This window comes from Saccoglossus kowalevskii, chromosome 7, assembly GCF_978046115.1.
Source record: "Saccoglossus kowalevskii chromosome 7, keSacKowa6.1, whole genome shotgun sequence".
Taxonomy (NCBI): Eukaryota; Metazoa; Hemichordata; class Enteropneusta; family Harrimaniidae; genus Saccoglossus; species Saccoglossus kowalevskii.
This window is the reverse complement of record NC_140647.1, coordinates 20560026-20584329: the sequence shown is the minus strand read 5'-3', so window position 1 is coordinate 20584329 and position 24304 is coordinate 20560026. Positions and strand designations below refer to the sequence as shown.

At 38.7% G+C, this 24304-nt stretch overlaps 46 non-coding genes across 46 annotated transcripts; all 46 read right to left on the bottom strand.

Moving 5' to 3' along the window:
* Nucleotides 1-117: 117 nt before the first annotated feature.
* On the bottom strand, nt 118-190 carry TRNAV-UAC (transfer RNA valine (anticodon UAC)). Its single transcript has one exon. It is a non-coding gene; the product is annotated as a tRNA-Val (tRNA).
* Nucleotides 191-897: 707 nt separating this feature from the next.
* TRNAV-UAC (transfer RNA valine (anticodon UAC)) lies at nt 898-970 on the bottom strand. The gene has a single exon. It is a non-coding gene; the product is annotated as a tRNA-Val (tRNA).
* A 123-nt stretch (nt 971-1093) lies between these two features.
* TRNAV-UAC (transfer RNA valine (anticodon UAC)) lies at nt 1094-1166 on the bottom strand. Its single transcript has one exon. It is a non-coding gene; the product is annotated as a tRNA-Val (tRNA).
* A 514-nt stretch (nt 1167-1680) lies between these two features.
* TRNAV-UAC (transfer RNA valine (anticodon UAC)) lies at nt 1681-1753 on the bottom strand. Its single transcript has one exon. It is a non-coding gene; the product is annotated as a tRNA-Val (tRNA).
* Nucleotides 1754-2071: 318 nt separating this feature from the next.
* TRNAV-UAC (transfer RNA valine (anticodon UAC)) lies at nt 2072-2144 on the bottom strand. Its single transcript has one exon. It is a non-coding gene; the product is annotated as a tRNA-Val (tRNA).
* Nucleotides 2145-2266: 122 nt separating this feature from the next.
* Nucleotides 2267-2339, bottom strand: TRNAV-UAC (transfer RNA valine (anticodon UAC)). The gene has a single exon. It is a non-coding gene; the product is annotated as a tRNA-Val (tRNA).
* A 1097-nt stretch (nt 2340-3436) lies between these two features.
* On the bottom strand, nt 3437-3509 carry TRNAV-UAC (transfer RNA valine (anticodon UAC)). Its single transcript has one exon. It is a non-coding gene; the product is annotated as a tRNA-Val (tRNA).
* A 123-nt stretch (nt 3510-3632) lies between these two features.
* Nucleotides 3633-3705, bottom strand: TRNAV-UAC (transfer RNA valine (anticodon UAC)). The gene has a single exon. It is a non-coding gene; the product is annotated as a tRNA-Val (tRNA).
* Nucleotides 3706-4609: 904 nt separating this feature from the next.
* On the bottom strand, nt 4610-4682 carry TRNAV-UAC (transfer RNA valine (anticodon UAC)). Its single transcript has one exon. It is a non-coding gene; the product is annotated as a tRNA-Val (tRNA).
* Nucleotides 4683-4805: 123 nt separating this feature from the next.
* Nucleotides 4806-4878, bottom strand: TRNAV-UAC (transfer RNA valine (anticodon UAC)). The gene has a single exon. It is a non-coding gene; the product is annotated as a tRNA-Val (tRNA).
* A 317-nt stretch (nt 4879-5195) lies between these two features.
* Nucleotides 5196-5268, bottom strand: TRNAV-UAC (transfer RNA valine (anticodon UAC)). The gene has a single exon. It is a non-coding gene; the product is annotated as a tRNA-Val (tRNA).
* A 317-nt stretch (nt 5269-5585) lies between these two features.
* TRNAV-UAC (transfer RNA valine (anticodon UAC)) lies at nt 5586-5658 on the bottom strand. Its single transcript has one exon. It is a non-coding gene; the product is annotated as a tRNA-Val (tRNA).
* Nucleotides 5659-6172: 514 nt separating this feature from the next.
* On the bottom strand, nt 6173-6245 carry TRNAV-UAC (transfer RNA valine (anticodon UAC)). Its single transcript has one exon. It is a non-coding gene; the product is annotated as a tRNA-Val (tRNA).
* Nucleotides 6246-7147: 902 nt separating this feature from the next.
* On the bottom strand, nt 7148-7220 carry TRNAV-UAC (transfer RNA valine (anticodon UAC)). The gene has a single exon. It is a non-coding gene; the product is annotated as a tRNA-Val (tRNA).
* Nucleotides 7221-7343: 123 nt separating this feature from the next.
* Nucleotides 7344-7416, bottom strand: TRNAV-UAC (transfer RNA valine (anticodon UAC)). The gene has a single exon. It is a non-coding gene; the product is annotated as a tRNA-Val (tRNA).
* Nucleotides 7417-7733: 317 nt separating this feature from the next.
* TRNAV-UAC (transfer RNA valine (anticodon UAC)) lies at nt 7734-7806 on the bottom strand. Its single transcript has one exon. It is a non-coding gene; the product is annotated as a tRNA-Val (tRNA).
* A 708-nt stretch (nt 7807-8514) lies between these two features.
* On the bottom strand, nt 8515-8587 carry TRNAV-UAC (transfer RNA valine (anticodon UAC)). The gene has a single exon. It is a non-coding gene; the product is annotated as a tRNA-Val (tRNA).
* Nucleotides 8588-8905: 318 nt separating this feature from the next.
* On the bottom strand, nt 8906-8978 carry TRNAV-UAC (transfer RNA valine (anticodon UAC)). The gene has a single exon. It is a non-coding gene; the product is annotated as a tRNA-Val (tRNA).
* Nucleotides 8979-9101: 123 nt separating this feature from the next.
* TRNAV-UAC (transfer RNA valine (anticodon UAC)) lies at nt 9102-9174 on the bottom strand. The gene has a single exon. It is a non-coding gene; the product is annotated as a tRNA-Val (tRNA).
* Nucleotides 9175-9883: 709 nt separating this feature from the next.
* On the bottom strand, nt 9884-9956 carry TRNAV-UAC (transfer RNA valine (anticodon UAC)). The gene has a single exon. It is a non-coding gene; the product is annotated as a tRNA-Val (tRNA).
* Nucleotides 9957-10079: 123 nt separating this feature from the next.
* Nucleotides 10080-10152, bottom strand: TRNAV-UAC (transfer RNA valine (anticodon UAC)). Its single transcript has one exon. It is a non-coding gene; the product is annotated as a tRNA-Val (tRNA).
* A 902-nt stretch (nt 10153-11054) lies between these two features.
* TRNAV-UAC (transfer RNA valine (anticodon UAC)) lies at nt 11055-11127 on the bottom strand. Its single transcript has one exon. It is a non-coding gene; the product is annotated as a tRNA-Val (tRNA).
* Nucleotides 11128-11250: 123 nt separating this feature from the next.
* TRNAV-UAC (transfer RNA valine (anticodon UAC)) lies at nt 11251-11323 on the bottom strand. Its single transcript has one exon. It is a non-coding gene; the product is annotated as a tRNA-Val (tRNA).
* A 670-nt stretch (nt 11324-11993) lies between these two features.
* On the bottom strand, nt 11994-12066 carry TRNAV-UAC (transfer RNA valine (anticodon UAC)). Its single transcript has one exon. It is a non-coding gene; the product is annotated as a tRNA-Val (tRNA).
* Nucleotides 12067-12189: 123 nt separating this feature from the next.
* On the bottom strand, nt 12190-12262 carry TRNAV-UAC (transfer RNA valine (anticodon UAC)). Its single transcript has one exon. It is a non-coding gene; the product is annotated as a tRNA-Val (tRNA).
* Nucleotides 12263-12932: 670 nt separating this feature from the next.
* TRNAV-UAC (transfer RNA valine (anticodon UAC)) lies at nt 12933-13005 on the bottom strand. The gene has a single exon. It is a non-coding gene; the product is annotated as a tRNA-Val (tRNA).
* A 123-nt stretch (nt 13006-13128) lies between these two features.
* Nucleotides 13129-13201, bottom strand: TRNAV-UAC (transfer RNA valine (anticodon UAC)). The gene has a single exon. It is a non-coding gene; the product is annotated as a tRNA-Val (tRNA).
* Nucleotides 13202-13871: 670 nt separating this feature from the next.
* On the bottom strand, nt 13872-13944 carry TRNAV-UAC (transfer RNA valine (anticodon UAC)). Its single transcript has one exon. It is a non-coding gene; the product is annotated as a tRNA-Val (tRNA).
* Nucleotides 13945-15043: 1099 nt separating this feature from the next.
* Nucleotides 15044-15116, bottom strand: TRNAV-UAC (transfer RNA valine (anticodon UAC)). Its single transcript has one exon. It is a non-coding gene; the product is annotated as a tRNA-Val (tRNA).
* Nucleotides 15117-15238: 122 nt separating this feature from the next.
* Nucleotides 15239-15311, bottom strand: TRNAV-UAC (transfer RNA valine (anticodon UAC)). Its single transcript has one exon. It is a non-coding gene; the product is annotated as a tRNA-Val (tRNA).
* Nucleotides 15312-16203: 892 nt separating this feature from the next.
* On the bottom strand, nt 16204-16276 carry TRNAV-UAC (transfer RNA valine (anticodon UAC)). The gene has a single exon. It is a non-coding gene; the product is annotated as a tRNA-Val (tRNA).
* A 513-nt stretch (nt 16277-16789) lies between these two features.
* TRNAV-UAC (transfer RNA valine (anticodon UAC)) lies at nt 16790-16862 on the bottom strand. The gene has a single exon. It is a non-coding gene; the product is annotated as a tRNA-Val (tRNA).
* A 318-nt stretch (nt 16863-17180) lies between these two features.
* On the bottom strand, nt 17181-17253 carry TRNAV-UAC (transfer RNA valine (anticodon UAC)). Its single transcript has one exon. It is a non-coding gene; the product is annotated as a tRNA-Val (tRNA).
* Nucleotides 17254-17571: 318 nt separating this feature from the next.
* TRNAV-UAC (transfer RNA valine (anticodon UAC)) lies at nt 17572-17644 on the bottom strand. The gene has a single exon. It is a non-coding gene; the product is annotated as a tRNA-Val (tRNA).
* Nucleotides 17645-17766: 122 nt separating this feature from the next.
* TRNAV-UAC (transfer RNA valine (anticodon UAC)) lies at nt 17767-17839 on the bottom strand. Its single transcript has one exon. It is a non-coding gene; the product is annotated as a tRNA-Val (tRNA).
* A 318-nt stretch (nt 17840-18157) lies between these two features.
* On the bottom strand, nt 18158-18230 carry TRNAV-UAC (transfer RNA valine (anticodon UAC)). The gene has a single exon. It is a non-coding gene; the product is annotated as a tRNA-Val (tRNA).
* A 708-nt stretch (nt 18231-18938) lies between these two features.
* Nucleotides 18939-19011, bottom strand: TRNAV-UAC (transfer RNA valine (anticodon UAC)). Its single transcript has one exon. It is a non-coding gene; the product is annotated as a tRNA-Val (tRNA).
* A 902-nt stretch (nt 19012-19913) lies between these two features.
* TRNAV-UAC (transfer RNA valine (anticodon UAC)) lies at nt 19914-19986 on the bottom strand. The gene has a single exon. It is a non-coding gene; the product is annotated as a tRNA-Val (tRNA).
* A 1098-nt stretch (nt 19987-21084) lies between these two features.
* Nucleotides 21085-21157, bottom strand: TRNAV-UAC (transfer RNA valine (anticodon UAC)). The gene has a single exon. It is a non-coding gene; the product is annotated as a tRNA-Val (tRNA).
* A 122-nt stretch (nt 21158-21279) lies between these two features.
* TRNAV-UAC (transfer RNA valine (anticodon UAC)) lies at nt 21280-21352 on the bottom strand. Its single transcript has one exon. It is a non-coding gene; the product is annotated as a tRNA-Val (tRNA).
* An 892-nt stretch (nt 21353-22244) lies between these two features.
* On the bottom strand, nt 22245-22317 carry TRNAV-UAC (transfer RNA valine (anticodon UAC)). Its single transcript has one exon. It is a non-coding gene; the product is annotated as a tRNA-Val (tRNA).
* A 513-nt stretch (nt 22318-22830) lies between these two features.
* TRNAV-UAC (transfer RNA valine (anticodon UAC)) lies at nt 22831-22903 on the bottom strand. Its single transcript has one exon. It is a non-coding gene; the product is annotated as a tRNA-Val (tRNA).
* Nucleotides 22904-23221: 318 nt separating this feature from the next.
* TRNAV-UAC (transfer RNA valine (anticodon UAC)) lies at nt 23222-23294 on the bottom strand. The gene has a single exon. It is a non-coding gene; the product is annotated as a tRNA-Val (tRNA).
* Nucleotides 23295-23612: 318 nt separating this feature from the next.
* On the bottom strand, nt 23613-23685 carry TRNAV-UAC (transfer RNA valine (anticodon UAC)). The gene has a single exon. It is a non-coding gene; the product is annotated as a tRNA-Val (tRNA).
* A 122-nt stretch (nt 23686-23807) lies between these two features.
* TRNAV-UAC (transfer RNA valine (anticodon UAC)) lies at nt 23808-23880 on the bottom strand. The gene has a single exon. It is a non-coding gene; the product is annotated as a tRNA-Val (tRNA).
* Nucleotides 23881-24198: 318 nt separating this feature from the next.
* TRNAV-UAC (transfer RNA valine (anticodon UAC)) lies at nt 24199-24271 on the bottom strand. Its single transcript has one exon. It is a non-coding gene; the product is annotated as a tRNA-Val (tRNA).
* Nucleotides 24272-24304: the final 33 nt, after the last annotated feature.

Sequence of the window (24304 nt, the reverse complement as noted above, 5' to 3'; positions counted from 1 at the left end):
GAATTACCAAACAGTGGTTATAACCCCTACACCCTGAACTAAACTGTGCAGACACGAATTGGCAAAGTGGCATAAAATTTTGCAAATTGCTACGAGAATAAATCAAAAATTATTAATTGGTTTCACTGAGGATCGAACTCAGGGCCTTCTGCGTGTAAAGCAGACATGATAACCGCTACACCATGAAACCAGGTGGAATTACCAATCAGTGGTTATAACCTCGACACCATAAGCCAAGCAGTGGAGACACGAATAGACAAAGTGGCACAAAATGACGAAAATTGTTGCGAGAATAAATCAAAAATTGTTAATTGGTTTCACGGAGGATCGAAGTCAGGGCCTTCTGCGTGTAAAGCAGACATGATAACCGCTGCACCATGAAACCAGTTGGAATTACAAAACAGTGGTTATAACCCCTACACCCTGAACTAAACTGTGCAGACACGAATTGGCAAAGTGGCATAAAATTGTGAAAATTTTTACGAGAATAAATCAAAAATTATTAATTGGTTTCACTGAGGATCGAACTCAGGGCCTTCTGCGTGTAAAGGAGACGTGATAACCGCTACACCATGAAACCAGTTGAAATTAACAAACAGTAGTTATAATCACTAAACCATGAAACAAACAGTGTAGACACGAATAGACAAAGTGGCACATAAGGAGGAAAATTGTTTCGAGAATAAATCAAAAATTATTAATTGGTTTCACTGAGGATCGAAGTCAGGTCCTTTTGCGTGTAAAGCAGACGTGATAACTGCTACACCATGAAACCAGTAGAAATTACAAAACAGTGGTTATAAGCCCTAAATCATGAACCAAACAGTGTAGACATGAATAGAAAAAGTGGCACAAAATGACGAAAATTGTTAAAAGAATAAATCAAAAATAATTAATTGGTTTCACTGAGGATCGAACTCAGGGCCTTCTGCGTGTAAAGCAGACATGATAACCGCTACACCATGAAGCCAGATGCAATTACTGTACAGTGGTTATAACCCCTACACCCTGAACTAAACTGTGCAGACACGAATTGGCAAAGTTGCATAAAATTGTGAAAATTGTTACGATAATAAATCAAAAATTTATTAATTGGTTTCACTGAGGATCGAACTCAGGGTCTTCTGCGTGTAAAGCAGATGTGATAACCGCTACACCATGAAACCAGTTGGAATTACCAAACAGTGGTTATAACCTCTAAACCATGAACCAAACAGTGTAGACATGAATAGACAAAGTGGCACAAAAGGACGAAAATTGTTATGAGAAAAAATCAAAAATTATTAATTTGTTTGACTGAGGATCGAAGTCAGAGCCTTCAGCGTGTAAAGCAGACATGATAACCGCTACACCATGAAACCAGTTGGAATTACTGAACAGTGGTTATAACCCCTACACCCTGAACTACACTGTGCAGACAAGAATTGGCAAAGTTGCATAAAATTGTGAAAATTGTTACGATAATAAATCAAAAATTTATTAATTGGTTTCACTGAGTATAGAACTCAGGGCCATCTGCGTGTAAAGCAGACGTGATAACCGCTACACCATGAAAGCAGTTGTAATTACAAAACAGTGGTTATAACCCCTACACCCTGAACTAAACTGTGCAGACACGAAGTGGCAAAGTGGCATAAAATTTTGCAAATTGTTACGAGAATAAATCAAAAAGCTATTAATTGGTTTCACTGAGGATCGAACTCAGGGCCTTCTGCGTGTAAAGCAGACGTGATAACCGCTACACCATGAAACCAGTTGATATTAACAAACAGTGGTTATAATCACTAAATCATGAAACAAACAGTGTAGACACGAATAGACAAAGTGGCACAAAAGGACGAAAATTGTTATGAGAATAAATCAAAAATTATTAATTGGTTTGACTGAGGATCGAAGTCAGGGCCTTCAGCGTGTAAAGCAGACATGATAACAGCTACACCATGAAACCAGTTGGAATTACTGAACAGTGCTTATAACCCCTACACCCTGAACTACATTGTGCAGACAAGAATTGGCAAAGTTGCATAAAGTTGTGAAAATTGTTACGATAATAAATCAAAAATGTATTAATTGGTTTCACTGAGGATCGAACTCAGGGCCTTCTGCGTGTAAAGCAGACGTGATAACCGCTACACCATGAAACCAGTTGTAATTACAAAACAGTGGTTATAACCCCTACACCCTGAACTAACTGTGCAGACACGAAGTGGCAAAGTGGCATAAAATTTTGCAAATTGTTACGAGAATAAATCAAAAAGCTATTAATTGGTTTCACTGAGGATCGAACTCAGGGCCTTCTGCGTGTAAAGCAGACGTGATAACCGCTACACCATGAAACCACTTAGAATTGCCAAAAAGTGGTTGTAACCCCTACACCCTGAACTAAACTGTGCAGACACGAATTGGCAAAGTTGGATAAAATTGTGAAAATTGTTACGAGAATAAATCAAAAATTATTAATTGGTTTCGCTGAAGATTAAACTCAGGGACTTCTGCGTGTATACCAGATGTGATATCCGCTACACCATGAAACCAGTAGGAATTACAAAACAGTGGTTATAAGCCCTAAATCATGAACCAAACAGTGTAGACATGAATAGACAAAGTGGCACAAAATGACGAAAATTTTTAAAAGAAAAAATCAAAAATAATTAATTGGTTTCACTGAGGATCGAACTCAGGCCTTCTGCGTGTAAAGCAGACATGATAACCGCTAAACCATGAAACCAGGTGGAATTACAAAACAGTGGTTATAACCACTAAACCATGAACCAAACAGTGTAGACACGAATAGACAAAGTGGCACAAAAGTACGAAAATTGTTACGAGAATAAATCAAAAATTATTAATTGGTTTCACTGAGGATCGAAGTCAGGTCCTTCTGTGTGTAAAGCAGACGTGATAACTGCTACACCATGAAACCAGTTGGAATTACAAAACAGTGGTTAGAACCCCTACAACCTGAACTAAACTGTGCAGACACGAATAATCAAAGTGGCATAAAATTTTGCAAATTGTTGAGAGAATAAATCAAAATTTATTAATTGGTTTCACTGAGGATCGAACTCAGGGCCTTCTTCGAGTAAAGCAGACGTAATAACCGCTACACTATGAAACCACTTAGAATTACCAAAAAGTGGTTGTAACCGCTACACCCTGAACTAAACTGTGCAGACACGAATTGGCAAAGTTGGATAAAATTGTGAAAATTGTTACGAGAATAAATCAAAAATTATTAATTGGTTTCACTGAGGATTAAACTCAGGGACTTCTGCGTGTATACCAGATGTGATATCCGCTACACCATGAAACCAGTTGGAATTACTGAACAGTGGTTATAACCCCTACACCCTGAACTACACTGTGCAGACAAGAATTGGCAAAGTTGCATAAAATTGTGAAAATTGTTACGATAATAAATCAAAAATTTAATAATTGGTTTCACTGAGGATCGAACTCAGGGCCTTCTGCGTGTAAAGCAGACGTGATAACCGCTACACCATGAAACCAGTTATAATTACGAAACAGTGGTTATAACCCCTACACCCTGAACTAAACTGTGCAGACACGAAGTGGCAAAGTGGCATAAAATTTTGCAAATTGTTACGAGAATAAATCAAAAAGCTATTAAATGGTTTCACTGAGGATCGAACTCAGGGCCTTCTGCGTGTAAAGCAGACGTGATAACCGCTACACCATAAAACCAGGTGGAATTACCAAACAGTGGTTTAACCTCGACACCATAAGCCAAGCAGTGGAGACACGAATAGACAAAGTGGCACAAAATGACGAAAATTTTTGCGAGAATAAATCAAAAATTGTTAATTGGTTTCACAGAGGATCGAAGTCAGGGCCTTCAGCGTGTAAAGCAGACATGATAACCGCTACACCATGAAACCAGTTGGAATTACTGAACAGTGGTTATAACCCCTAAACCCTGAACTACACTGTGCAGACAAGAATTGGCAAAGTTGCATAAAATTGTGAAAATTGTTACGATAATAAATCAAAAATTTATTAATTGGTTTCACTGAGGATCGAAGTCAGGGCCTTCTGCGTGTAAAGCAGACGTGATAACCGCTACACCATGAAACCAGTTGTAATTACAAAACAGTGGTTATAACCAGTACACCCTGAACTAAACTGTGCAGACACGAAGTGGCAAAGTGGCATAACATTTTGCAAATTGTTACGAGAATAAATCAAAAAGCTATTAATTGGTTTCACTGAGGATCAAACTCAGGGCCTTCTTCGTGTAAAGCAGACGTAATAACCGCTACACCATGAAACCACTTAGAATTACCAAAAAGTGGTTGTAACCCCTACACCCTGAACGAAACTGTGCAGACAAGAATTGGCAAAGTTGGATAAAATTGTGAAAATTGTTACGAGAATAAATCAAAAATTATTAGTTGGTTTGACTGAGGATCGAAGTCAGGGCCTTCAGCGTGTAAAGCAGACATGATAACCGCCACACCATGAAACCAGTTGGAATTACTGAACAGTGGTTATAACCCCTACACCCTGAACTACACTGTGCAGACAAGAATTGGCAAAGTTGCATAAAATTGTGAAAATTGTTACGATAATAAATCAAAAATTTATTAATTGGTTTCACTGAGGATCGAACTCAGGGCATTCTGCGTGTAAAGCAGACGTGATAACCGCTACACCATGAAACCAGTTGTAAGTACCAAACAGTGGTTATAACCCCTACACCCTGAACTAAACTGTGCAGACACGAAGTGGCAAAGTGGCATAAAATTTTGCAAATTGTTACGAGAATAAATCAAAAAGGTATTAATTGGTTTCACTGAGGATCGAACTCAGGGCCTTCTGCGTGTAAAGCAGACGTGATAACCGCTACACCATGAAACCAGGTGGAATTACCAAACAGTGGTTTAACCTCGACACCATAAGCCAAGCAGTGGAGACACGAATAGACAAAGTGGCACAAAATGACGAAAATTTTTGCGAGAATAAATCAAAAATTGTTAATTGGTTTCACGGAGGATCGAAGTCAGGGCCTTCTGCGTGTAAAGCAGACGTGATAACCGCTGCACCACGAAACCAGTTGGAATTACAAAACAGTGGTTATAACCCCTACACCCTGAACTAAACTGTGCAGACACGAAGTGGCAAAGTTGCATAAAATTGTGAAAATTGTTACGATAATAAATCAAAAATTTATTAATTGGTTTCACTGAGGATCGAACTCAGGGCCTTCTGCGTGTAAAGCAGACGTGATAACCGCTACACCATAAAACCAGGTGGAATTACCAAACAGTGGTTTAACCTCGACACCATAAGCCAAGCAGTGGAGACACGAATAGACAAAGTGGTACAAAATGACGAAAATTTTTGCGAGAATAAATCAAAAATTGTTAATTGGTTTCACAGAGGATCGAAGTCAGGGCCTTCAGCGTGTAAAGCAGACATGATAACCGCTACACCATGAAACCAGTTGGAATTACAAAACAGTGGTTATAACCCCTACACCCTGAACTACACTGTGCAGACAAGAATTGGCAAAGTTGCATAAAATTGTGAAAATTGTTACGATAATAAATCAAAAATTTATTAATTGGTTTCACTGAGGATCGAACTCAGGGCCTTCTGCGTGTAAAGCAGACGTGATAACCGCTACACCATGAAACCAGTTGTAATTACAAAACAGTGGTTATAACCAGTACACCCTGAACTAAACTGTGCAGACACGAAGTGGCAAAGTGGCATAACATTTTGCAAATTGTTACGAGAATAAATCAAAAAGCTATTAATTGGTTTCATTGAGGATCGAACTCAGGGCCTTCTTCGTGTAAAGCAGACGTAATAACCGCTACACCATGAAACCACTTAGAATTACCAAAAAGTGGTTGTAACCGCTACACCCTGAACTAAACTGTGCAGACACGAATTGGCAAAGTTGGATAAAATTGTGAAAATTGTTATGAGAATAAATCAAAAATTATTAATTGGTTTCACTGAGGATTAAACTCAGGGACTTCTGCGTGTATACCAGATGTGATATCCGCTACACCATGAAACCAGTAGGAATTACAAAACAGTGGTTATAAGCCCTAAATCATGAACCAAACAGTGTAGACATGAATAGACAATGTGGCACAAAATGACGAAAATTGTTGAAAGAATAAATCAAAAAGATATTAATTGGTTTCACTGAGGATCGAACTCAGGGCTTTCTGCGTGTAAAGCAGATGTGATAACCGCTACACCATGAAACCAGATGGAATTACCAAACAGTGGTTTAACCTCGACACCATGAACCAAACAGTGTAGACATGAATAGACAAAGTGGCACAAAAGGACGAAAATTGTTATGAGAATAAATCAAAAATTGTTAATTGGTTTCACGGAGGATCGAAGTCATGGCCTTCAGCGTGTAAAGCAGACGTGATAACTGCTACACCATGAAACCAGTTGGAATTACAAAACAGTGGTTAGAACCCCTACAACCTGAACTAAACTGTGCAGACACGAATAATCAAAGTGGCATAAAATTTTGCAAATTGTTGCGAGAATAAATCAAAATTTATTAATTGGTTTCACTGAGGATCGAACTCAGGGCCTTCTTCGTGTAAAGCAGACGTAATAACTGCTACACCATGAAACCACTTAGAATTACCAAAAAGTGGTTGTAACCGCTACACCCTGAACTAAACTGTGCAGACACGAATTGGCAAAGTTGGATAAAATTGTGAAAATTGTTACGAGAATAAATCAAAAATTATTAATTGGTTTCACTGAGGATTAAACTCAGGGACTTCTGCGTGTATACCAGATGTGATATCCGCTACACCATGAAACCAGTAGGAATTACAAAACAGTGGTTATAAGCCCTAAATCATGAACCAAACAGTGTAGACATGAATAGACAATGTGGCACAAAATGACGAAAATTGTTAAAAGAATAAATCAAAAAGATAATAATTGGTTTCACTGAGGATCGAACTCAGGGCCTTCTTCGTGTAAAGCAGACGTAATAACCGCTACACCATGAAACCACTTAGAATTACCAAAAAGTGGTTGTAACCGCTACACCCTGAACTAAACTGTGCAGACACGAATTGGCAAAGTTGGATAAAATTGTGAAAATTGTTACGAGAATAAATCAAAAATTATTAATTGGTTTCACTGAGGATCGAACTCAGGGCCTTCTGCGTGTAAAGCAGACGTGATAACCGCTACACCATGAAACCAGTTGTAATTACAAAACAGTGGTTATAACCCCTACACCCTGAACTAAACTGTGCAGACACGAAGTGGCAAAGTGGCATAACATTTTGCAAATTGTTACGAGAATAAATCAAAAAGCTATTAATTGGTTTCACTGAGGATCAAACTCAGGGCCTTCTGCGTGTAAAGCAGACGTGATAACCGCTACACCATGAAACCAGGTGGAATTACCAAACAGTGGTTATAACCTCTACACCATAAGCCAAGCAGTGGAGACATGAATAGACAAAGTGGCACAAAATGACGAAAATTGTTGTGAGAATAAATCAAAAATTGTTAATTGGTTTCACAGAGGATCGAAGTCAGGGCCTTCTGCGTGTAAAGCAGACGTGATAACCGCTGCACCACGAAACCAGTTGGAATTACAAAATAGTGGTTATAACCCCTACACCCTGAACTAAACTGTGCAGACACGAATTGGCAAAGTGGTATAAAATTTTGAAAATTTGTACGAGAATAAATCAAAAATTATTAATTGGTTTCACTGAGGATCGAACTCAGGGCCTTCTGCGTGTAAAGCAGACGCGATAACCGCTACACCATGAAACCAGTTGGAATTAACAAACAGTGGTTATAACCACTAAACCATGAACCAAACAGTGTAGACACGAATAGACAAAGTGGCACAAAAGTACGAAAATTGTTACGAGAATAAATCAAAAATTATTAATTGGTTTCACTGAGGATCGAAGTCAGGTCCTTCTGCGTGTAAAGCAGACGTGATAACTGCTACACCATGAAACCAGTTCGAATTACAAAACAGTGGTTAGAACCCCTACAACCTGAACTAAACTGTGCAGACACGAATAATCAAAGTGGCATAAAATTTTGCAAATTGTTGCGAGAATAAATCAAAATTTATTAATTGGTTTCACTGAGGATCGAACTCAGGGCCTTCTTCGTGTAAAGCAGACGTAATAACCGCTACACCATGAAACCACTTAGAATTACCAAAAAGTGGTTGTAACCGCTACACCCTGAACTAAACTGTGCAGACACGAATTGGCAAAGTTGGATAAAATTGTGAAAATTGTTACGAGAATAAATCAAAAATTATTAATTGGTTTCACTGAGGATTAAACTCAGGGACTTCTGCGTGTATACCAGATGTGATATCCGCTACACCATGAAACCAGTAGGAATTACAAAACAGTGGTTATAAGCCCTAAATCATGAACCAAACAGTGTAGACATGAATAGACAATGTGGCACAAAATGACGAAAATTGTTAAAAGAATAAATCAAAAAGATAATAATTGGTTTCACTGAGGATCGAACTCAGGGCCTTCTGCGTGTAAAGCAGATGTGATAACCGCTACACCATGAAACCAGATGAAATTACCAAACAGTGGTTATAACCTCTAAACCATGAACCAAACAGTGTAGACATGAATAGACAAAGTGGCACAAAAGGACGAAAATTGTTATGAGAATAAATCAAAAATTATTAATTGGTTTGACTGAGGATCGAAGTCAGGGCCTTCAGCGTGTAAAGCAGACATGATAACTGCTACACCATGAAACCAGTTGAAATTACTGAACAGTGGTTATAACCCCTACACCCTGAACTACACTGTGCAGACAAGAATTGGCAAAGTTGCATAAAATTGTGAAAATTGTTACGATAATAAATCAAAAATTTATTAATTGGTTTCACTGAGGATCGAACTCAGGGCCTTCTGCGTGTAAAGCAGACGTGATAACCGCTACACCATGAAACCAGTTGTAATTACAAAACAGTGGTTATAACCCCTACACCCTGAACTAAACTGTGCAGACACGAAGTGGCAAAGTGGCATAACATTTTGCAAATTGTTACGAGAATAAATCAAAAAGCTATTAAATGGTTTCACTGAGGATCGAACTCAGGGCCTTCTGCGTGTAAAGCAGACGTGATAACCGCTACACCATGAAACCAGTTGTAATTACAAAACAGTGGTTATAACCCCTACACCCTGAACTAAACTGTGCAGACACGAAGTGGCAAAGTGGCATAACATTTTGCAAATTGTTACGAGAATAAATCAAAAAGCTATTAATTGGTTTCACTGAGGATCAAACTCAGGGCCTTCTTCGTGTAAAGCAGACGTAATAACCGCTACACCATGAAACCACTTAGAATTACCAAAAAGTGGTTGTAACCCCTACACCCTGAACGAAACTGTGCAGACAAGAATTGGCAAAGTTGGATAAAATTGTGAAAATTGTTACGAGAATAAATCAAAAATTATTAATTGGTTTGACTGAGGATCGAAGTCAGGGCCTTCAGCATGTAAAGCAGACATGATAACCGCTACACCATGAAACCAGATGGAATTACCAAACAGTGGTTATAACCTCTAAACCATGAACCAAACAGTGTAGACATGAATAGACAAAGTGGCACAAAAGGACGAAAATTGTTATGAGAATAAATCAAAAATTATTAATTGGTTTGACTGAGGATCGAAGTCAGGGCCTTCAGCGTGTAAAGCAGACATGATAACCGCTACACCATGAAACCAGTTGGAATTACTGAACAGTGGTTATAACCCCTACACCCTGAACTACACTGTGCAGACAAGAATTGGCAAAGTTGCATAAAATTGTGAAAATTGTTACGATAATAAATCAAAAATTTATTAATTGGTTTCACTGAGGATCGAACTCGGGGCCATCTGCGTGTAAAGCAGACGTGATAACCGCTACACCATGAAACCAGTTGTAATTACAAAACAGTGGTTATAACCCCTACACCCTGAACTAAACTGTGCAGACACGAAGTGGCAAAGTGGCATAAAATTTTGCAAATTGTTACGAGAATAAATCAAAAAGCTATTAATTGGTTTCACTGAGGATCGAACTCAGGGCCTTCTGCGTGTAAAACAGACGTGATAACCGCTACACCATGAAACCACTTAGAATTACCAAAAAGTGGTTGTAACCCCTACACCCTGAACTAAACTGTGCAGACACGAATTGGCAAAGTTGGATAAAATTGTGAAAATTGTTACGAGAATAAATCAAAAATTATTAATTGGTTTCGCTGAGGATTAAACTCAGGGACTTCTGCGTGTATACCAGATGTGATATCCGCTACACCATGAAACCAGTAGGAATTACAAAACAATGGTTATAAGCCCTAAATCATGAACCAAACAGTGTAGACATGAATAGACAAAGTGGCACAAAATGACGAAAATTTTTAAAAGAAAAAATCAAAAATAACTAATTGGTTTCACTGAGGATCGAACTCAGGGCTTCTGCGTGTAAAGCAGTCATGATAACCGCTAAACCATGAAAGCAGTTGGAATTATAAAACAGTGGTTATAACCCCTACACCCTGAACTAAACTGTGCAGACACGAATTGGCAAAGTGGCATAAAATTTTGCAAATTGCTACGAGAATAAATCAAAAAGTTACTAATTGGTTTCACTGAGGATCGAACTCTGGGCCTTCTGCGTGTAAAGCAGACGTGATAACCGCTACACCATGAAACCAGGTGGAATTACCAAACAGTGGTTTAACATCGACACCATAAGCCAAGCAGTGGAGACACGAATAGACAAAGTGGCACAAAATGACGAAAATTTTTGCGAGAATAAATCAAAAATTGTTAATTGGTTTCACGGAGGATCGAAGTCAGGGCCTTCAGCGTGTAAAGCAGACATGATAACCGCTACACCATGAAACCAGTGGGAATTACTGAACAGTGGTTATAACCCCTACACCCTGAACTACACTGTGCAGACAAGAATTGGCAAAGTTGCATAAAATTGTGAAAATTGTTACGATAATAAATCAAAAATTTATTAATTGGTTTCACTGAGGATCGAACTCAGGGCCTTCTGCGTGTAAAGCAGACGTGAGAACCGCTACACCATGAAACCAGTTGTAATTACAATACAGTGGTTATAACCAGTACACCCTGAACTAAACTGTGCAGACACGAAGTGGCAAAGTGGCATAAAATTTTGCAAATTGTTACGAGAATAAATCAAAAAGCTATTAATTGATTTCACTGAGGATCAAACTCAGGGCCTTCTGCGTGTAAAGCAGACGTGATAACCGCTACACCATGAAACCAGGTGGAATTGCCAAACAGTGGTTATAACCTCTACACCATAAGCCAAGCAGTGGAGACATGAATAGACAAAGTGGCACAAAATGACGAAAATTTTTGTGAGAATAAATCAAAAATTGTTAATTGGTTTCACAGAGGATCGAAGTCAGGGCCTTCTGCGTGTAAAGCAGACGTGATAACCGCTGCACCACGAAACCAGTTGGAATTACAAAATAGTGGTTATAACCCCTACACCCTAAAATTTTGAAAATTTGTACGAGAATAAATCAAAAATTATTAATTGGTTTCACTGAGAATCGAACTCAAGGCCTTCTGCGTGTAAAGCAGATGTGATATCCGCTACACCATGAAACCAGATGGAATTACCAAACAGTGGTTATAACCTCTTAACCATGAACCAAACAGTGTAGACATGAATAGACAAAGTGGCACAAAAGGACGAAAATTGTTATGAGAATAAATCAAAAATTATTAATTGGTTTGACTGAGGATCGAAGTCAGGGCCTTCAGCGTGTAAAGCAGACATGATAACTGCTACACCATGAAACCAGTTGAAATTACTGAACAGTGGTTATAACCCCTACACCCTGAACTACACTGTGCAGACAAGAATTGGCAAAGTTGCAGAAAATTGTGAAAATTGTTACGATAATAAATCAAAAATGTATTAATTGGTTTCACTGAGGATCGAACTCAGGGCCTTCTGCGTGTAAAGCAGACGTGATAACCGCTACACCATGAAACCAATTGTAATTACAAAACAGTGGTTATAACCCCTACACCCTGAACTAAACTGTGCAGACACGAAGTGGCAAAGTGGCATAAAATTTTGCAAATCGTTACGAGAATGAATCAAAAAGCTATTAATTGGTTTCACTGAGGATCAAACTCAGGGCCTTCTGCGTGTAAAGCAGACGTGATAACCGCTACACCATGAAACCAGGTGGAATTGCCAAACAGTGGTTATAACCTCTACACCATAAGCCAAGCAGTGGAGACATGAATAGACAAAGTGGCACAAAATGACGAAAATTTTTGTGAGAATAAATCAAAAATTGTTAATTGGTTTCACAGAGGATCGAAGTCAGGGCCTTCTGCGTGTAAAGCAGACGTGATAACCGCTGCACCACGAAACCAGTTGGAATTACAAAATAGTGGTTATAACCCCTACACCCTAAAATTTTGAAAATTTGTACGAGAATAAATCAAAAATTATTAATTGGTTTCACTGAGAATCGAACTCAAGGCCTTCTGCGTGTAAAGCAGATGTGATATCCGCTACACCATGAAACCAGATGGAATTACCAAACAGTGGTTATAACCTCTTAACCATGAACCAAACAGTGTAGACATGAATAGACAAAGTGGCACAAAAGGACGAAAATTGTTATGAGAATAAATCAAAAATTATTAATTGGTTTGACTGAGGATCGAAGTCAGGGCCTTCAGCGTGTAAAGCAGACATGATAACTGCTACACCATGAAACCAGTTGAAATTACTGAACAGTGGTTATAACCCCTACACCCTGAACTACACTGTGCAGACAAGAATTGGCAAAGTTGCAGAAAATTGTGAAAATTGTTACGATAATAAATCAAAAATGTATTAATTGGTTTCACTGAGGATCGAACTCAGGGCCTTCTGCGTGTAAAGCAGACGTGATAACCGCTACACCATGAAACCAATTGTAATTACAAAACAGTGGTTATAACCCCTACACCCTGAACTAAACTGTGCAGACACGAAGTGGCAAAGTGGCATAAAATTTTGCAAATCGTTACGAGAATGAATCAAAAAGCTATTAATTGGTTTCACTGAGGATCAAACTCAGGGCCTTCTGCGTGTAAAGCAGACGTGATAACCGCTACACCATGAAACCAGGTGGAATTGCCAAACAGTGGTTATAACCTCTACACCATAAGCCAAGCAGTGGAGACATGAATAGACAAAGTGGCACAAAATGACGAAAATTTTTGTGAGAATAAATCAAAAATTGTTAATTGGTTTCACAGAGGATCGAAGTCAGGGCCTTCTGCATGTAAAGCAGACGTGATAACCGCTGCACCACGAAACCAGTTGGAATTACAAAATAGTGGTTATAACCCCTACACCCTAAAATTTTGAAAATTTGTACGAGAATAAATCAAAAATTATTAATTGGTTTCACTGAGAATCGAACTCAAGGCCTTCTGCGTGTAAAGCAGATGTGATATCCGCTACACCATGAAACCAGATGGAATTACCAAACAGTGGTTATAACCTCTTAACCATGAACCAAACAGTGTAGACATGAATAGACAAAGTGGCACAAAAGGACGAAAATTGTTATGAGAATAAATCAAAAATTATTAATTGGTTTGACTGAGGATCGAAGTCAGGGCCTTCAGCGTGTAAAGCAGACATGATAACTGCTACACCATGAAACCAGTTGAAATTACTGAACAGTGGTTATAACCCCTACACCCTGAACTACACTGTGCAGACAAGAATTGGCAAAGTTGCAGAAAATTGTGAAAATTGTTACGATAATAAATCAAAAATGTATTAATTGGTTTCACTGAGGATCGAACTCAGGGCCTTCTGCGTGTAAAGCAGACGTGATAACCGCTACACCATGAAACCAATTGTAATTACAAAACAGTGGTTATAACCCCTACACCCTGAACTAAACTGTGCAGACACGAAGTGGCAAAGTGGCATAAAATTTTGCAAATCGTTACGAGAATGAATCAAAAAGCTATTAATTGGTTTCACTGAGGATCGAACTCAGGGCCTTCTGCGTGTAAAGCAGACGTGATAACCGCTACACCATGAAACAACTTTGAATTACCAAAAAGTGGTTGTAACCCCTACACCCTGAACTAAACTGTGCAGACACGAATTGGCAAAGTTGGATAAAATTGTGAAAATTGTTACGAGAATAAATCAAAAATTATTAATTGGTTTCGCTGAGGATTAAACTCAGGGACTTCTGCTTGTATACCAGATGTGATATCCGCTACACCATGAAACCAGTAGGAATTACAAAACAGTGGTTATAAGCCCTAAATCATGAACCAAACAGTGTAGACATGAATAGACAAAGTGGCACAAAATGACGAAAATTGTTAAAAGAATAAATCAAAAATAATTAATTGGTTTCACTGAGGATCGAACTCAGGGTCTTCTGCGTGTAAAGCAGACATGATAACCGCTAAACCATGAAACCAGTTGGAATTACAAAACAGTGGTTATAACCCCTACACCCTGAACTGAACTGTGCAGACACGAATTGGCATAGTGGCATAACATTTTGCAAATTGCTACGAGAATAAATCAAAAAGTTACTAATTGGTTTCACTGAGGATCGAACTCAGGGCTTTCTGCGTGTAAAGCAGACGGGATAACCGCTACACCATGAAACCAGGTGGAATTACCAAACAGTGGTTTAACCTCGACACCATAAGCCAAGCAGTGGAGACACGAATAGACAAAGTGGCACAAAATGACGAAAATTGTTGCGAGAATAAATCAAAAATTGTTAATTGGTTTCACGGAGGATCGAAGTCAGGGCCTTCAGCGTGTAAAGCAGATATGATAACCGCTACACCATGAAACCAGTTGGAATTACTGAACAGTGGTTATAACCCCTACACCCTGAACTACACTGTGCAGACAAGAATTGGCAAAGTTGCATAAAATTGTGAAAATTGTTACGATAATAAATCAAAAGTGTATTAATTGGTTTCACTGAGGATCGAACTCAGGGCCTTCTGCGTGTAAAGCAGACGTGATAACCGCTACACCATGAAACCAGTTGGAATTACCAAACAGTGGTTATAACCTCTAAACCATGAACCATACCGTGTAGACATGAATAGACAAAGTGGCACAAAATGACGAAAATTGTTGTGAGAATAAATCAAAAATTGTTAATTGGTTTCACTGAGGATCGAACTCAGGGCCTTCTGCGTGTAAAGCAGACGTGATAACCGCTACACCATGAAACCAGTTGTAATTACAAAACAGTGGTTATCACCCCTACACCCTGAACTAAACTGTGCAGACACGAATTGGCAAAGTGGCATAAAATTTTGCAAATTGTTACGAGAATAAATCAAAAAGTTATTAATTGGTTTCACTGAGGGCCTTCTGCGTATAAAGCAGACGTGATAACCGCTACACCATGAAACCAGGTGGAATTACCAAACAGTAGTTATAACCCCTAAATCATGAACCAAACAGTGTAGACATGAATAGACAAAGTAGCACAAAATGACGAGAATTGTTAAAAGAATAAATCAAAAATCATTAATTGGTTTCACTAAGGATCGAACTCAGGGCCTTCTGCGTGTAAAGCAGACATGATAACCGCTACACCATGAAACCAGTTGGAATTACTGAACAGTGGTTATAACCCCTACACCCTGAACTACACTGTGCAGACACTAATTGGCAAAGTTGCATAAAATTGTGAAAATTGTTACTATAATAAATCAAAAATTTATTAATTGGTTTCACTGAGGATCGAAATCAGGGCCTTCTGCGTGTAAAGCAGACGTGATAACCGCTAAACCATGAAACCAGTTTGAATTACAAAACAGTGGTTATAACCTCGACACCATAATCCAAGCAGTGGAGACACGAATAGTCAAAGTGGCACAAAATGACGAAAATTGTTGCGAGAATAAATCAAAAATTGTTAATTGGTTTCACGGAGGATCGAAGTCAGGGCCTTCTGCGTGTAAAGCAGACATGATAACCGCTGCACCATGAAACCAGTTGGAATTACTGAACAGTGGTTATAACCCCTACACCCTGAACTAAACTGTGCAGACACGAATTGGCAAAGTGGCATAAAATTGTGAAAATTTTTACAAGAATAAATCAAAAATTATTAATTGGTTTCACTGAGGATCGAACTCAGGGCCTTCTGCGTGTAAAGCAGACGTGATAACCGCTACACCATGAAACCAGTTGGAATTAACAAACAGTGGTTATAATCACTAAACCATGAACTAAACTGTGCAGACACGAATTGGCAAAGTTGGATAAAATTGTGAGAATTGTTACGAGAATAAATCAAAAATTATTAATTGGTTTCGCTGAGGATTAAACTCAGGGACTTCTGCGTGTATACCAGATGTGATATCCGTTACACCATGAAACCAGTAGCAATTACAAAACAGTGGTTATAAGCCCTAAATCATGAACCAAACAGTGTAGACATGAATAGACAAAGTGGCACAAAATGACGAAAATTGTTAAAAGAATAAATCAAAAATAATTAATTGGTTTCACTGAGGATCGAACTCTGGGTCTTCTGCGTGTAAAGCAGACATGATAACCGCTAATCCATGAAACCAGTTGGAATTGCTGTACAGTGGTTATAACCCCTACACCCTGAACTAAACTGTGCAGACACGAATTGGCAAAGTTGCATAAAATTGTGAAAATTGTTACGATAATAAATCAAAAAGTTATTAATTGGTTTCACTGAGAATCGAACTCAGGGCCTTCTGCATGTAAAGCAGATGTGATAACCGCTACACCATGAAACCAGTTGGAATTACCAAACAGTGGTTATAACCTCTAAACCATGAACCAAACAGTGTAGACATGAATAGACAAAGTGGCACCAAAGGACGAAAATTGTTATGAGAAAAAATCAAAAATTATTAATTGGTTTGACTGAGGATCGAAGTCAGAGCCTTCAGCGTGTAAAGCAGACATGATAACCGCTACACCATGAAACCAGTTGGAATTACTGAACAGTGGTTATAACCCCTACACCCTGAACTACACTGTGCAGACATGATTTGGCAAAGTTGCATAAAATTTTGCAAATTGCTACGAGAATAAATCAAAAAGTTACTAATTGGTTTCACTGAGGATCGAACTCAGGGCCTTCTGCGTGTAAAGCAGACGTGATAACCGCTACACCATGAAACCAGGTGGAATTACCAAACAGTGGTTATAACCTCTACACCATAAGCCAAGCAGTGGAGACATGAATAGACAAAGTGGCACAAAATGACGAAAATTGTTGTGAGAATAAATCAAAAATTGTTAATTGGTTTCACAGAGGATCGAAGTCAGGGCCTTCTGCGTGTAAAGCAGACGTGATAACCGCTACACCATGAAACCAGTTGTAATTACAAAACAGTGGTTATCACCCCTACACCCTGAACTAAACTGTGCAGACACGAATTGACAAAGTTGCATAAAATTGTGAAAATTGTTACGATAATAAATCAAAAATTTATTAATTGGTTTCACTGAGTATCGAACTCAGGGCATTCTGCGTGTAAAGCAGACGTGATAACCGCTACACCATGAAACCAGTTGCAATTACAAAACAGTGGTTATAACCCCTACACCCTGAACTAATCTGTGCAGACACGAAGTGGCAAAGTGGCATAAAATTTTGCAAATTGTTAGAGAATAAATCAAAAAGCTATTAATTGGTTTCACTGAGGATCGAACTCAGGGCCTTCTGCGTGTAAAGCAGACGTGATAACCGCTACACAATGAAACCAGTTGGAATTACCAAACAGTGGTTATAACCTCTAAACCATGAACGTAACAGTGTAGACATGAATAGACAAAGTGGCACAAAAGGACGAAAATTGTTATGAGAAAAAATCAAAAATTATTAATTGGTTTGACTGAGGATCGAAGTCAGAGCCTTCAGCGTGTAAAGCAGACATGATAACCGCTACACCATGAAACCAGTTGGAATTACTGAACAGTGGTTATAACCCCTACACCCTGAACTACACTGTGCAGACATAAATCGGCAAAGTTGCATAAAATTTTGCAAATTGCTACGAGAATAAATCAAAAAGTTACTAATTGGTTTCACTGAGGATCGAACTCAGGGCCTTCTGCGTGTAAAGCAGACGTGATAACCGCTACACCATGAAACCAGGTGGAATTACCAAACAGTGGTTATAACCTCTACACCATAAGCCAAGCAGTGGAGACATGAATAGACAAAGTGGCACAAAATGACGAAAATTGTTGTGAGAATAAATCAAAAATTGTTAATTGGTTTCACAGAGGATCGAAGTCAGGGCCTTCTGCGTGTAAAGCAGACGTGATAACCGCTGCACCATGAAACCAGTTGGAATTACTGAACAGTGGTTATAACCCCTACACCCTGAACTACACAGTGCAGACACGAATTGGCAAAGTTGCATAAAATTGTGAAAATTGTTACGATAATAAATCAAAAATTTATTAATTGCTTTCACTGAAGATCGAACTCAGGGCCTTCTGCGTGTAAAGAAGACGTGATAACCGCTAAACCATGAAACCAGTTTGAATTACAAAACAGTGGTTATAACCTCGACACCATAAGCCAAGCAGTGGAGACACGAATAGACAAAGTGGCACAAAATGACGAAAATTGTTGCGAGAATAAATCAAAAATTGTTAATTGGTTTCACGGAGGATCGAAGTCAGGGCCTTCTGCGTGTAAAGCAGACATGATAACCGCTGCACCATGAAACCAGTTGGAATTACAAAACAGTGGTTATAACCCCTACACCCTGAACTAAACTGTGCAGACACGAATCGGCAAAGTGGCATAAAATTGTGAAAATTTTTACGAGAATAAATCAAAAATTATTAATTGGTTTCACTGAGGATCGAACTCAAGGCCTTCTGCGTGTAAAGCAGACGTGATAACCGCTACACCATGAAACCAGTTGGAAACAACAAACAGTGGTTATAATCACTAAACCATGAACTAAACTGTGCAGACACGAATTGGCAAAGTTGGATAAAATTGTGAGAATTGTTACGAGAATAAATCAAAAATTATTAATTGGTTTCGCTGAGGATTAATCTCAGGGACTTCTGCGTGTATACCAGATGTGATATCCGCTACACCATGAAACCAGTAGCAATTACAAAACAGTGGTTATAAGCCCTAAATCATGAACCAAACAGTGTAGACATGAATAGACAAAGTGGCACAAAATGACGAAAATTGTTAAAAGAATAAATCAAAAATAATTAATTGGTTTAATTCAGGATCGAACTCAGGGCCTTCTGCGTGTAAAGCAGACATGATAACCGCTAAACCATGAAACCAGTTGGAATTACAATACAGTGGTTATAACCCCTACACCTTGAACTAAACTGTGCAGACTCGAATTGGCAAAGTGGCATAAAATTTTGCAAATTGTTACGATAATAAATCAAAAAGGTATTAATTGGTTTCACTGAGGATCGAACTCAGGGCCTTCTGCGTGTAAAGCATACGTGATAACCGCTACACCATGAAACCAGGTGGAATTACCAAACCGTGGTTATAACCTCGACACCATAAGCCAAGCAGTGGAGACACGAATAGACAAAGTGGCACAAAATGCCGAAAATTGTTGCGAGAATAAATCAAAAATTGTTAATTGGTTTCACGGAGGATCGAAGTCAGGGCCTTCTGCGTGTAAAGCAGACATGATAACCGCTGCACCATGAAACCAGTTGGAATTACAAAACTGTGGTTATAACCCTATACCCAGAACTAAACTGTGCAGACACGAATTGGCAAAGTGGCATAAAATTGTGAAAATTTTTACGAGAATAAATCAAGAATTATTAATTGGTTTCACTGAGGATCGAACTCAGGGCATTCTGCGTGTAAAGCAAACGTGATAACCGCTACACCATGAAACCAGTTGGAATTAACAAACAGTGGTTATAACCACTAAACCATGAACCAAACAGTGTAGACACGAATAGACAAAGTGGCACAAAAGAACGAAAATTGTTACGAGAATAAATCAAAAATTATTAATTGGTTTCACTGAGGATCGAAGTCAGGTCCTTCTGCGTGTAAAGCAGACGTGATAACTGCTACACCATGAAACCAGTTGGAATTACAAAACAGTGGTTAGAACCCCTACAACCTGAACTAAACTGTGCAGACACGAATAATCAAAGTGGCATAAAATTTTGCAAATTGTTACGAGAATAAATCAAAATTTATTAATTGGTTTCACTGAGGATCGAACTCAGGGCCTTCTTCGTGTAAAGCAGACGAAATAACCGCTACACCATGAAACCACTTAGCATTACCAAAAAGTGGTTGTAACCCCTACACCCTGAACTAAACTGTGCAGACACGAATTGGCAAAGTTGGATAAAATTTTGAAAATTGTTACGAGAATAAATCAAAAATTATTAATTGGTTTCACTGAGGATCGAACTCAGGGTCTTCTGCGTGTAAAGCAGACATGATAACCGCTAAACCATGAAACCAGTTGGAATTACAAAACAGTGGTTATAACCCCTACACCCTGAACTGAACTGTGCAGACACGAATTGGCATAGTGGCATAACATTTTGCAAATTGCTACGAGAATAAATCAAAAAGTTACTAATTGGTTTCACTGAGGATCGAACTCAGGGCTTTCTGCGTGTAAAGCAGACGGGATAACCGCTACACCATGAAACCAGGTGGAATTACCAAACAGTGGTTTAACCTCGACACCATAAGCCAAGCAGTGGAGACACGAATAGACAAAGTGGCACAAAATGACGAAAATTGTTGCGAGAATAAATCAAAAATTGTTAATTGGTTTCACGGAGGATCGAAGTCAGGGCCTTCAGCGTGTAAAGCAGATATGATAACCGCTACACCATGAAACCAGTTGGAATTACTGAACAGTGGTTATAACCCCTACACCCTGAACTACACTGTGCAGACAAGAATTGGCAAAGTTGCATAAAATTGTGAAAATTGTTACGATAATAAATCAAAAGTGTATTAATTGGTTTCACTGAGGATCGAACTCAGGGCCTTCTGCGTGTAAAGCAGACGTGATAACCGCTACACCATGAAACCAGTTGGAATTACCAAACAGTGGTTATAACCTCTAAACCATGAACCATACCGTGTAGACATGAATAGACAAAGTGGCACAAAATGACGAAAATTGTTGTGAGAATAAATCAAAAATTGTTAATTGGTTTCACTGAGGATCGAACTCAGGGCCTTCTGCGTGTAAAGCAGACGTGATAACCGCTACACCATGAAACCAGTTGTAATTACAAAACAGTGGTTATCACCCCTACACCCTGAACTAAACTGTGCAGACACGAATTGGCAAAGTGGCATAAAATTTTGCAAATTGTTACGAGAATAAATCAAAAAGTTATTAATTGGTTTCACTGAGGGCCTTCTGCGTATAAAGCAGACGTGATAACCGCTACACCATGAAACCAGGTGGAATTACCAAACAGTAGTTATAACCCCTAAATCATGAACCAAACAGTGTAGACATGAATAGACAAAGTAGCACAAAATGACGAGAATTGTTAAAAGAATAAATCAAAAATCATTAATTGGTTTCACTAAGGATCGAACTCAGGGCCTTCTGCGTGTAAAGCAGACATGATAACCGCTACACCATGAAACCAGTTGGAATTACTGAACAGTGGTTATAACCCCTACACCCTGAACTACACTGTGCAGACACTAATTGGCAAAGTTGCATAAAATTGTGAAAATTGTTACTATAATAAATCAAAAATTTATTAATTGGTTTCACTGAGGATCGAAATCAGGGCCTTCTGCGTGTAAAGCAGACGTGATAACCGCTAAACCATGAAACCAGTTTGAATTACAAAACAGTGGTTATAACCTCGACACCATAATCCAAGCAGTGGAGACACGAATAGTCAAAGTGGCACAAAATGACGAAAATTGTTGCGAGAATAAATCAAAAATTGTTAATTGGTTTCACGGAGGATCGAAGTCAGGGCCTTCTGCGTGTAAAGCAGACATGATAACCGCTGCACCATGAAACCAGTTGGAATTACTGAACAGTGGTTATAACCCCTACACCCTGAACTAAACTGTGCAGACACGAATTGGCAAAGTGGCATAAAATTGTGAAAATTTTTACAAGAATAAATCAAAAATTATTAATTGGTTTCACTGAGGATCGAACTCAGGGCCTTCTGCGTGTAAAGCAGACGTGATAACCGCTACACCATGAAACCAGTTGGAATTAACAAACAGTGGTTATAATCACTAAACCATGAACTAAACTGTGCAGACACGAATTGGCAAAGTTGGATAAAATTGTGAGAATTGTTACGAGAATAAATCAAAAATTATTAATTGGTTTCGCTGAGGATTAAACTCAGGGACTTCTGCGTGTATACCAGATGTGATATCCGTTACACCATGAAACCAGTAGCAATTACAAAACAGTGGTTATAAGCCCTAAATCATGAACCAAACAGTGTAGACATGAATAGACAAAGTGGCACAAAATGACGAAAATTGTTAAAAGAATAAATCAAAAATAATTAATTGGTTTCACTGAGGATCGAACTCTGGGTCTTCTGCGTGTAAAGCAGACATGATAACCGCTAATCCATGAAACCAGTTGGAATTGCTGTACAGTGGTTATAACCCCTACACCCTGAACTAAACTGTGCAGACACGAATTGGCAAAGTTGCATAAAATTGTGAAAATTGTTACGATAATAAATCAAAAAGTTATTAATTGGTTTCACTGAGAATCGAACTCAGGGCCTTCTGCATGTAAAGCAGATGTGATAACCGCTACACCATGAAACCAGTTGGAATTACCAAACAGTGGTTATAACCTCTAAACCATGAACCAAACAGTGTAGACATGAATAGACAAAGTGGCACCAAAGGACGAAAATTGTTATGAGAAAAAATCAAAAATTATTAATTGGTTTGACTGAGGATCGAAGTCAGAGCCTTCAGCGTGTAAAGCAGACATGATAACCGCTACACCATGAAACCAGTTGGAATTACTGAACAGTGGTTATAACCCCTACACCCTGAACTACACTGTGCAGACATGATTTGGCAAAGTTGCATAAAATTTTGCAAATTGCTACGAGAATAAATCAAAAAGTTACTAATTGGTTTCACTGAGGATCGAACTCAGGGCCTTCTGCGTGTAAAGCAGACGTGATAACCGCTACACCATGAAACCAGGTGGAATTACCAAACAGTGGTTATAACCTCTACACCATAAGCCAAGCAGTGGAGACATGAATAGACAAAGTGGCACAAAATGACGAAAATTGTTGTGAGAATAAATCAAAAATTGTTAATTGGTTTCACAGAGGATCGAAGTCAGGGCCTTCTGCGTGTAAAGCAGACGTGATAACCGCTACACCATGAAACCAGTTGTAATTACAAAACAGTGGTTATCACCCCTACACCCTGAACTAAACTGTGCAGACACGAATTGACAAAGTTGCATAAAATTGTGAAAATTGTTACGATAATAAATCAAAAATTTATTAATTGGTTTCACTGAGTATCGAACTCAGGGCATTCTGCGTGTAAAGCAGACGTGATAACCGCTACACCATGAAACCAGTTGCAATTACAAAACAGTGGTTATAACCCCTACACCCTGAACTAATCTGTGCAGACACGAAGTGGCAAAGTGGCATAAAATTTTGCAAATTGTTAGAGAATAAATCAAAAAGCTATTAATTGGTTTCACTGAGGATCGAACTCAGGGCCTTCTGCGTGTAAAGCAGACGTGATAACCGCTACACAATGAAACCAGTTGGAATTACCGAACAGTGGTTATAACCTCTAAACCATGAACGTAACAGTGTAGACATGAATAGACAAAGTGGCACAAAAGGACGAAAATTGTTATGAGAAAAAATCAAAAATTATTAATTGGTTTGACTGAGGATCGAAGTCAGAGCCTTCAGCGTGTAAAGCAGACATGATAACCGCTACACCATGAAACCAGTTGGAATTACTGAACAGTGGTTATAACCCCTACACCCTGAACTACACTGTGCAGACATAAATCGGCAAAGTTGCATAAAATTTTGCAAATTGCTACGAGAATAAATCAAAAAGTTACTAATTGGTTTCACTGAGGATCGAACTCAGGGCCTTCTGCGTGTAAAGCAGACGTGATAACCGCTACACCATGAAACCAGGTGGAATTACCAAACAGTGGTTATAACCTCT